Here is a 12,370-nt window from a genome sequence, read left to right as displayed (position 1 = left end):
GGAAAATATTCCCTATTTACAATTGGTGTTAGGAGAACTGGCTAGCCATAAGCAAAAAATTGAAACTGGACACCTTCCTCATACCTTAAACAAAAATTAACTGAAGATGGTTTAAAGCTTTACATTTAAAACCCAAAACTATAAAAACCCTAGAAGAAAATCTAGGCAATACCATTCAAGCCATAGATGGGCAAAGACTTCATGACAGAAATGTCAAAAGCAATTGCAACAAAAGCAAAAATTTACAAATGGAACCTAGTTAAACTAAAGAACTTCTGCACAGCAAAAAAAAAAAAAAAAAAAAAAAAAAAAAAACAAACAAAACAAACAAAACAAAACAAAAAAAACTATTATTATCAGAGTGAACAGACAACCTACAGAATGGGAAAAATAATTTTGCAATCTATCCATTTGACAAAGGTCTAATATCCAGAATCTACAAGGAACTTAAACAAATTTATAAGAAAAAACAAACAACCTCATTCTAATATCCTGAATCTACAAGGAACTTAAACAAATTTACAAGAAAAAACAAACAACCTCATTAAAAAGTGGGCAAAGGACATGAACAGACACTTCTCAAAAGAAGACAGGCATGCGGCCAACAAACATGAAAAAAAGGTCAACATTATTGATCATTAGGGAAATTCAAATAAAAACCACAATGAGATACCATCTCATGCCAGTCAGAATGACGATTATTTAAAAGGAAAGAAACCACAGATGCTGGCAAGGCTGTGGAGAAATGGGAAAACTACTTTTATTTTATTTTATTTTATTTTATTTTTTGAGACAGAGTCTCACTCTATTGCCCAGACTGGAGTGCAGTGGCATAATTTCGGCCCACTGCAAACTCCACCTTCTGGGTTCCAGTGATTCTCCTGCTACAGTCTCCCAATTAGCTGGGACTACAGGTGTGTGCCACCACACCCAGCTAATTTTTGTATTTTTGTAGAAATGGGGTTTCACCATGTTGTCCAGGAAAATAGAAATGCTTTTATGCTCTTCGTGGGAATGTAAGTTAGTTCAACCACTGTGAAAGACAGTGTGGAGATTCCTGAAAGAACAGAAATACTATTTGACCCAGGAATCCTATTACTGTATAAATCCACAGGAATATAAATTATTCTGTTATAAAGATACATGCATGCATATATTCAGTGCAGCATTATTCACAAGAGCAAAGACATGGAGTCAACCTGAATGCCCATCAATGATAGATTGGACAAAGAAAATGTGGTACATGTATACCATGAAATACTATGCAGTCATAAAAAGGAATGAAGTCATGTCCTTTGCAGGGACATGGATGGAGCTGGAAGTCATTATCCTCAGCAAACTAATGCAAAAACAGAAAACCAAATACTACATGTTCTCACTTATAAGTGAGAGCTGAACAATGAGAACATATGGACACAGGGAGGGGAGCAACACACACTGGGGCATGTCGAGGGTTGTGGGAGGAGGGAGAACATCAGGATAGATAGCTAATGCATGCTGGGCTTGATATCTAGTTGATGGGTTAATAGGTGCAGCAAACCACCATGGCACACATTTACTTGTGTAACAAACCTGCACGTCCTGCACATGTATTCCAGAAATTAAAATTAAAAAATTTGTGGCATATCCATGCAGTGGAATATTATAAAATAGTGATAATGAAGAAATACAACTATTGGTATCTATGTGAATGAATTTAAAAATAAATGATATTGAACTAAAATGACAAGTTTACAAAGGAATATACTACAGTTTCATTTATCTAAGAGTCAAATAAAGGCAAAACTATATAATTAAATGTTTCTTATACTTACATATATGATAAAGCTAAAAAGAGAAACAAGAAAGAAAATCTACCAAAAATTCACTCTGGCGGTGATCAGAATAGCATGCAATGAGGAAGTGACATAAAAGAGCTGAAACTTACTGACAGTGTACTTTTAAAGTAGGCCTTGGATAGATTGGGGTTTTGTTATTCTCCTTTAAAATATACATGTATGACAGGGCGCGGTGGCCCATACCTGTAATTCCAGCACTTTGGGAAGCCGAGGCCAGGAGTTCAAGACCAGTTTGGCCAACATGGTGAGACCCCATCACTACTAAAAATATAAAAAATAGCCAAGCGTGGTGGCATACACTTATAATCCCAGCTACTCGGGAGGCTGAGGTAGGAGAATCACTTGAACCCAGGAGGCAGAGGTTGCAATGAGCCGAGATCACATCACTGCACCCCAGCCTGGGCGACGGAGTGAAACTCCATCTCAAAAAATAAAAATAAAAAAATAAATAAAAATAGATTATACATGTATGGGATATGTACATGTATATTCACTATATATAGCCTATATATGTATATTTTATATATTTACACATATTTGAATGTTTCATAGATTTTATAAGCTCAAAATATAGAAAAGTAAGAACAATAAACTTCAGCTTTGCACGTACATATCAGCAACTAACTACCTTATGGTACCGTGTTATTTATCAGAAAAGATACCAGAAAATTATCTTCGATATTCATTAGAGAATATAGGAAAACTCTCCAAGAGGTGTGCTTTATCTGATCTTAAAAATGAAACAATAAATAACAAGAAGAACAATACAGTTTCTGAGGTTATTTCCATCTGCAATTTGAATATGGCTATTATAAGCCCAAACCATACCTTACAATGAAAAGTTGAAGGAAATCTTATTTTTTTAAATCTAAACTGAGGGATAAAGTAGACCCGAGAAAACTTGAGGTGTCTGATAGATTCCTAACAGGATCTATTCATCATATTCCTCCCATTTCCCTTGTTCACTACAGGGCAGAACAAGGACATCCGAGGCTACGTGAAGGATTTGTTCTGTCCTTTCTTCCTGTGACTCTGGTGTTTATTCACAAAATCCCCTGGCTCCTTCCTGTTTCTTATTGACTGTATTATTTCCTGCTCTTTTGAGCAGAAATAAAATGGCCAGCTTCTGTGCTACCTGGCGCCACTCTTCCCCACCACATCTCTGTTGGACTTGTTCAACAGCTCTGAATCCTCCTCAAATTCACCCTCATTTCCCTAAGGTGCCCAGCGGGGATGAGTAACAAGGAGTGACAACTCACCCAGGTGGCTTTTAATATTGTTCGTGTGAGGAGTAACACTTTTCAAAGTGCATCATACACAGAATATGTAGGCAAGGGTAAGGAAATAGGTCATTGATTTTAAGTGATAAGCTGGGATAAACTTGAACCACTGCAGAGAACCGTGCACAAATTGGAGACACAGCGCATTAGTTTTGTTTTTTTTCTTCCTCTCTATGATTTGTTGTTGTTGTGTTTGTTTATTTTGTTTTCTTTCTTTCCAACACAATGTAGAACAGATTTAACTATTACATGCTTCCAAATGATCTGAATATCAGAAAATGCTTTCCCTTGTGTCCAGAGTTACAGGGCAGTCTTCTCCTGTTCATAAGAGAACCAAATATCCAGCCTTACTTTTTGGTAGCAGATTTGTGGTTTTGCAACAGGCTCACATGCAGAAATGTTGAAATGAAAAAGCCTTTGGAATAAGTGTGGGTCAGGAGACTTGCTCCTACTGATATTCATTCACTCATGTAATAAATATTTCTTTTTTATGTGTCCTGAGCCTCTTGTAAGTGTCAGGCATTCAAGATTGAACAAGCCTGTTTAGGTCCCTGTCCTGTCTTTATCCTATATTTATTTTCTGTTCTTTTCCACCCTGCTCTTTACCCAAGGAGCTGATTTCAGTGGGATGCATTGCCTGGGTTTCCTTGCCCTCTGGCAGCTTCTGGTGGCAAATGGTAAAAGGGAAGTAGCAGAAAGAGAAAAGAAAGGACCAAGGATGTGGACATAAAAGGGAGGAGAACCCAATATCCTTAGCCTACTTCATCTTATACCTCTCTTCCATGACTCCTATTCTCAACTGGACCTTGGGTAAAACCATTCTGCCCCTTGTTCCTTCCGTTCTAATGGAGTAGCATTTCTTGATGGTTCTTTTAACTGTATCCATACTTGGGTAAATAATCCTTATGGGAAAGTCTCTCCAAAAGTACCATCTGGGAATATCATCTGTTGCCTGGCAAGACCTGGACTGAAACCACCAAAATAAGAAACAGTATGCATAGTCTTTCTGCTGAATGTCTGCAGAGAGATGCACATGTTTCACCAGTAGAGCCCTGTCTCCATGGAAGGGGCCTGTGCTTATGAGCTGTCAGCATCACGCTTGTGGGAATTTAAAATTTATTTAACAAATATCCATTGAGACCTAACTAGATGCACGATGGAAACAATGATAAGATTAGTATCTGCCTCTGGAAGCTCATTCTCTGGGGATAGAGTGTGAAACAGATATCACTGGAATGTGGTATGTTGAGAGCTAGCAGAATGGGATGTACAGAGACCAAGGGAAGCAAATGATTAATCTTCTAGAGGTATGGAAGAGTTTGGTATAAATAAATATTTCACTGAAAATGGTGTATTTGAGCTGAGACTTGAAGGATGAGTTAGAATCCTTCAAGTGTCCTTCAAAGTCAAGTAAATCCTTTGACCACAAAGGGGATACTGGGTCAGGGGTAGTTGGTAAGCAGCACAGGGATGGAAGTGAAGCAGCACAGGGATTGAAATGCGGGGAGAAGTAACCTTGTCTGCGAGGAAACAGGAGTAGGAAGGCCTGGAAAAACGGGGCCCATGTTCTTCTGTTGGAGGAAAAGCAAATGCACAGTAGAGAATGGTAGGGACAGAGGTTGTGGAGAGCATCAGCACATGAGCTAAGAAAGGTGACAGGGGTTGACCATAATGGGTCCTATAGGTCAAGTTGAACACTTTTATTCTGTTGGCTTTGAAAATACAAGTCATAATTATGCAGTCAGGAATTCAGTAATCCTATGTGTATTTTAGACATGTAAATCAGTGATATCTAGATGGAACAACCAGTTACTGGGGGAACAGAGTGGCATCTTGGAGTCTTGCCTCTGCCCTAGTTCCCCTTCTGAGCCATGAGTCTTACTTAATTTCAAAAATGCTATTTAGCTGTTATATATCATAAGAGCTTACTGATTGTTTAGGGCCAGGCTTTATTGTGCTTTGTTAAGGCATGCATTCTGATTGGCTTGTGCCCATGCCTTATCCTTGTAATATGATGCTGTTTCTTTTTATTTATTTATTTATTATTATTATACTTTAAGTTCTAGGGTACATGTGCATAACGTGCAGGTTTGTTACATATGTACACTTGTGCCATGTTGGTGTGCTGCACCCATCAACTCGTCAGCACCCATCAACTCGTCATTTGCATCAGATATAACTCCCAGTGCAATCCCTCCCTCCTCCCCCCTCCCCATAATAGGTCCCAGTGTGTGATGTTCCCCTTCCCGAGTCCAAGTGATCTCATTGTTCAGTTCCCACCTATGGGTAAGAATATGCAGTATTTGGTTTTCTGTTCTTGCAATAGTTTGCAGAGAATGATGGTTTCCAGCTGCATCCATGTCCCTACAAAGGACACAAACTCATCCTTTTTTATGGCTGCATAGTATTCCATGGTGTATTTGTGCCACATTTTCTTAATCCAGTCTGTCACTGATGGACATTTGGGTTGATTCCAAGTCTTTGCTATTGTGAATAGGCTGCAATGAACATACGTGTGCATGTGTCTTTATAGTAGCATGATTTATAATCCTTTGGGTATATACCCAGTAATGGGATGGCTGGGTCATATGGTACTTCTAGTTCTAGATCCTTGAGGAATCACCACACTGTTTTCCATAATGGTTGAACTAGTTTACAATCCCACCAACAGTGTAAAAGTGTTCCTATTTCTCCACATCCTCTCCAGCATCTGTTGTTTCCTGACTTTTTAATGACTGCCATTCTAACTGGTGTGAGATGGTATCTCATTGTGGTTTTGATTTGCATTTCCCTGATGGCCAGCGATGATGAGCATTTTTTCATGTGTCTGTTGGCTGTATGCATGTCTTCTTTTGAGAAATGTCTGTTCATATCCTTTGCCCATTTTTTGATGGGGTTGTTTATTCTTTTCTTATAAATTTGTTTGAGTTCTTTGTAGGTTCTGGATATTAGCCCTTTGTCAGAGGAGGGAGGGGAGTTTGGGGGATATGGAGAATGAGTTTGGGTTTAGGAATGTCCAGCTGGAGCTATTTACGGAAAACTCTGTGAGGGTAATTAGTAAACCTGTGGGTCTATAGATTAAAAGATAAAGTTATGTCTTTGAATGTCATGAGAAACAAGGTAGGGAGTTAAGTTGTAAGTATATAAGATAACTAGGAAAATTCTGTCAGTCCCAAAGATGAAGAAGAATGGAACCTCTGATAAACTCTACAATTGAAGTGTGGACAAAAGTGAAATTCACAGACAGGGAGACTGAGAAGGAATGGTCATGAGAGAAGGACCCAGGAATGGGTCATCATTAGGGCGACTATCTTACTGATTTGCCTGGAAGAGTTCCAGTTTATGCTTATCATTCCAGCATCCCACTTGGTTCAACAGTTGATCTAGAAAAACAAAAACCAGTCTAAATGATTAAGTCTATGCTTAAGTCAGTAGAAAATTTAAGGAAGCAGCAGCAAACAACACACTAAATGCAGATCTGTGCACAACTTCATGTCTACCAATATTTGTGGAGTCTAAAAAGTAGTCTTTTCCATGAACCTCAAACATATTTTTGAGGATTTATTTTCAATGGTTTGTAGTTATTATTTTGGATATTGATTATCTCTCTGGATTTTTGGTGTTTTCATTGCTGTTGCCTATTTTCAGAATTTTAATTTACTACAGTTGTTTTTAGGATAGTGATGTTTTAACTTCCACCATTGTTATTTCTTTTTCACTTTCAGTTCCAACTTGAGGTCTCTGAGCATTTATCTGGGAAGAAGAATACATTTGTCATATCTGATATACTCTAACTCCCCATAAACAATGGCCCATCTGAGATTCTGTTCTAAACGCACATATGAAAACAATGCATTCCATGCCAGATTTGCAATTTGTTACATGTTAACATTTTAATCATCTCTATTGGAATGAATAGTACATTCCCACAAATCTTAGAGAAATATTGGTTTCTTGTGGGAAAGCAGTCAGACTACTAAGTGCACATGCAACCCATAGGAATCCAATTTAAACTTTGAAACATTTAATTACAAGCCTTATGTTTAATTGGTGCAAAATAACCTTGAGAAAGTATGTTATTAGAGAAATGCTATTGGATAGGCAAGGTACCATGATTTGATAATGCTTTCTGTAGTAAAATCCTTTATCACAGTGTGAGTTGCTGTTATCTGACCTTCCACTGTGTTTTACTTTTACTGTCTGCAGTCAGCAGAGAAACAGGCAAACAACAAATAAATTGATTAATTCAAACAATCACTACTTCTCTATGTATATGTTCCCTTTCCTTAGGGGATATTTTCTGCACTGAGGAGAAACAGGCATGTTTCTAGAATACACAAGTAGCTTGCAGAAACCTAGTCCCAAATACTGCACCTGAGGTCACTGCCTTCTCTAGCCTGGCCCAGTAGCCACCCAGAGGCTCAAAACTGCCAGGTCAGGCACTGAGATAAGAAGGTCAGTGGCCTCCCACCCTTGGGTCAGCTGTGTTCAGCAGAGTCAGATGTGGTATCCACAGACACACTCCAGCTACAGGCTTTGTGTCTTCAGTGCAGGGCTACTCTAGTGGACTGGGTATAGGGCTTTCATACCTGTTCCCTTCAGGCTTGGAGGCAGAGCCTGCACCAGGCTTGTATTACTCTTTTCCTTCTCAGAATAAAATTTTTATTTTTTTATTTACAAAACCTCTCAGGCAGGGCCTAACATGCCCATAAGCTTCCTCTTCCCACCTTACTTCTCTCTCTTTATTGTACTGCTAGAAATCAACCCATGCCCTGATTGTACCAACTCCCTCAGGCGTGGAGTTTTACACTGTGAACCCATCATGGGAGAGACAACATCCCTACTACTAAATTAGCTGCATAAGTTTAGGAAGCATGGTCCCAACTCAATTCCTGTTCCTCCCTCAGCTGTCAGGGCCCAGCATGGCTTGAAGTCATTATACAAGGTTTTATGACAGCACATTGCTCTTTTATTCTCCTTCGTCCTTAATAGGCCTGGGACAGCATTGTTCTGAACACAGTTTTCACCTCACGATTACATTTTGACATGAACAGCAGTCCTTACAGCATATCTTACCTGTACTGCTGTGTAACTTCACTGATAATCACACAAGGCAGTGAAATTGGTCAGGAGACAGAACCACCTGAGATGCTGTGTGAAAACCCTGAGACGTGATCACAGCTACAATCAGGAAAATGACTTCCTTAGGAACAGACATCATTCAGTCAGGTAAACCATTCCATAGCATGTGAATTTTACCTAAGAATTCATTTATGTGAGTAACTAGTTCATTCTGAATACATTTCCTGGTTTATAGAGTAATGCATATAAAATCATTAAATTGCTTTCTCAAATATGTTCCCCAAACATGTAAATTCCATGAAACTGGAAGCCTGCTCCACAGCTGATTTATTTAGAAGATGCAGAATAGATTCCACATATCACAATTGAAAACAGAAAGACAGGAGACAGGAAGAAGACAGGTAGGTAGGTAGGAAAACAGCGAGTAAGGGAGGAAAAGGAGGGAGGGAGAGAGGGAAGGAGGGAGAAATTCCACTCAGATAGAGGAAAGACCCAAGCAGTGGCGTTTGTGTCTTTGAAAACTAAGGGGCCGCTTCTCTACAAAAAGTTTCCGTGACTGCGGGCAACAGAACTTGATATGTCAGATTTAAGCAAAGAGTAACTTGTTGGAGGAAATTACTTACAAGGAATCAAAGGAAAAGTCAGAGTACCTTGTCTGAAAACAGACATCAAGGCAGCACTGGGACAGCTTGTAACATTCCTTGCAAAGTCTCTTGTTTTTTTTTTTTTTTGGTTGTTGTTGTTGTTTGTTTGTTTGAGACAGAGTCTCGCTCTGTGGCCCAGGCTGGAGTGCAGTGGTGTGATCTTGGCTCACTACAACCTCTGCCTCCCAGGTTCAAGCGATTTTCTTGCCTCAGCTTCCCGAGTAGCTGGGATTACAGGTACGTGCCACCACGCCCGGCTAATTCTTTGCATTTTTAGTAGAAATGGTGTTTCCCCGTGTTAGCCAGGATGGTCTTAATTCCCTGACCTTGTGATCCGCCCGACTTGGCCTCCCAAAGTGCTGGGATTATAGGCATGAGCCATGTGCCTGGCCCTTGCACAGTCTCTTAATGGCACTTGTCTCAAGATGAATAAATTCTAATCATTAAAAATCCTTGCAGCACTCTTCTTAAAAATACAATTGTAAGGAGAGAGTATAAATTTGCATTAGCTTTGGTTTTCTGCCTGCTCCTTGGCCACAGGATGACCACAGGATGTTCAGGATGTTCACTATCTAGATGTTCAGTGCCCTCAGGGGTTCTTCAAAGTGAGGTTGGAAAAAGAATACTGTACAAAGCAAAATCAGGTATTCTCCACAGTTAGACAGCTATCATGCTTCAGACTTTGCATTGCAGTATCCTATGCAATTATTTAGTCATATGCATCTACCAGTCTTACCAAGTAGGTAGTGGCAGCCTCATATCACTGCCAATGGGGAGAAAGGGACCGGGGTGATTGTGCACTGACTTACACAAATGTCAACAGCTAGTGAGTGACAGAGCCCTAACTAGATCTCGATGAGCCTGAGACTTCCTGTGGCCCAATTTGATAAGAAAATAGAAGTCAATGGTCTATCTTTTCAGAGTTCACAGTCCACTGGCATGTACAGTGATACCAGCTGTTAAAATACTGAACTACTTCCCAGTCAGTTGGTAACTAGCTACAGGCTCTCTGGATGCCACATGAGCACCCCTGTGGCCACTCTGGCCCTTTCTGTAGGTGCTCAGATCTTCCTGCTCTTCAAAGACTAAAGAGGTAACACATGGCACATCAGTGAACAACTAGGATTCTGCTCTTGTATTATGGCTGACATTCTTTCTGATGAGTTGCTCTCAGTTTCATACCAGTTAAATACTTTGCATTTCCCTACTGTTTCTATTTAAGTCTCCAGGAAGATGAGGGTAGGACTTTAAATAATTGGTTCCACTTTCAATTCCAAAATTATCTTTGCAATATTTAAAATAAAAATAGCTAGATCATTACTTTCACTGTGGTCTTAAAGAAAAAACTAATAAAAGTAAATTACCTCTTGTCCCATAGCATCTGTACTTCACTGAATTTTCCATTTTGGTGCCCTTTCTTTCTTAGCATTTTTCCTCATTTATTAGAAACATTAGTCTAATGGGAGTGTAGTTTATGCTATAGTAAAAAAAAAAAAAAAAAGTAAAAAAAGTGTGATGTTTAGAAAGGTATAATTATCATTTATTCATCAGCCGGGTTCCAGGAGGGTCTATAAGAGTCACCCCAAAAGAAGACCATAAATCACAATCAAATGTTTTTCCAGAGGACTCTAATGATACTGTACTTTGTTTTCATCCCAAACGTGATGGCGCTTACTTTGTATTCGGGTTCTATTTTTCCATGCTATAATACATTCATTTAAATGCAGATTTTGTTATTCTGCTTAACATCATCAGTCTATCAGACAAACACCTGTGGGGAAATATAAATTAACCTATCTCTGGACACTGGTGGGAAGCACTGGGCTGGCCACAATTCTCAGTTGGCCCTCAGGGTCACCTTTTTATCATTCGTACATTAAGAATCCCCTTCAGAATTGCATTATCATGCCTTGTCATCCAAAGTGCTGTGACTCTCATTAATAGGATAACTTTGGCTACACCACAGATGAGAAACTCATCCATAATTCCCAGGGAAAAAAAAAAAAAATGCCTTGCTGAGGAAAAGGGTCACTTATAGATGTGCTGATAACAGTGTGATACATTACAACGTGTCCCATTGCTTTATCTGAAAGATTCTAGTATGGCTTTTCCCAACACAGGAACATTCAGGCTGCAAACACAAGACAGTACTCAATGAGTGCCTCATTAGAAGGCATCTGACTGATCATTCATGAAGGGCACAGAGGGATAGAAACCCATCTCTTCTGAAAGGTGAATCAAGACCACATACCAAATCCACAGACAAGAGCTTACTATAATGTCACAATCAATGGCTCAGAAAATCAGACCTAACATTAATAATGGTCAGCTTTGGTTCTGTCTTCTACAGGCAGTATGTCAGTGCATATTCAGAGCAAATTGAGAAGTAAGAGTGATATTTTTTTCCATTTAACAGATGACATTCAAAGATTACGTTATACATAGCTGTTGTCCAGGTCATCTGCCTCCTTTAAAGTAGACCCCACTACATTAGTTCAAAATCAAGAAGTGTAGTGTCTGAACAACATTCCACAGCTTGACTGCATGTAAATGAAATCACTGGTCTCATAAGCAGTATGACTGTGTACAAGGTTGTGTAAACCCTGGAATTCAGGACATTAAGTGTTTAGTACTGGGTTTGATATAATCTTTCCTGAGCTTCTAACCAGGTTAGGTGTCCTTATTGGCCAAAGTTGTAGTATTCCATAGTGTTCTACCCTGCACTCAAAACTATTTAAATTATTGTCCTGGAAACTACATTTCTAAATGTCATAAAGCCTTGTTAACCACAGTGCCCACAATTTGCCTAGTGCATGATATTTCATAGATATATGTTGACTAAGTAGTCAATCCCCAAGTCAGTCCATAGCAGACAGAGACTGACTTCAGATATACATGCCTTACCAAGTGGAGGTGTCTCCCAATAGTCCAGTTAGATGCATCAGATGTCACAACTCTCTTCTATAAATGCTGGTTTCCTTGTTCTCTTGTCTCTGAATCCAGGTTCTCCAAGGAGCCATCTGACTGGTTTTCAGTGTCTCACTAGGTTTTCTGCAGAAGCAGGGTGTGCAGCCCAGATGGTATAAATACATTTCTCTCCTTGGATTTTCATTTCTCAAACTAAGGTCACATTGGCATTTCAGTCATTTACTTGATCTCCATGTGTTTGGAGATTGTGGAGGTAATCCCCTGGAATTCGGCCACAGTAAAATAATATCTCTGGGCCTCGAAGGCAAAGACACAGGCCCAGAAATATGACGACTTACTATGACACCATATATTGAGAAATCAGTGGTGTTTGTTTAAGAAGACTACAGCTGGGAACCAGCTTCTCGGCCATTTTTTTATGTCCATATTTTCTTACAAAACTATTAATTATCTTTATTTCCTTGAAAGTCCTACAAAACACTGCAAAATACATAATAGGCATTTTGCTTCCAACTTTCTAAATATATTCCATATAGCAGAATATGGTTCATTCTATGAATAAATAGTTTTGTGAGAAATATGGACAACAATAATGGTT

Source organism: Trachypithecus francoisi, unplaced genomic scaffold (genome assembly GCF_009764315.1).
Source record: "Trachypithecus francoisi isolate TF-2019V2 unplaced genomic scaffold, Tfra_2.0 Lachesis_group9, whole genome shotgun sequence".
In the NCBI taxonomy this organism is placed as follows: domain Eukaryota; kingdom Metazoa; phylum Chordata; class Mammalia; order Primates; family Cercopithecidae; genus Trachypithecus; species Trachypithecus francoisi.
The sequence above is the reverse complement of the archived record's forward strand: the minus strand, read 5'-3'. Positions refer to the sequence as shown.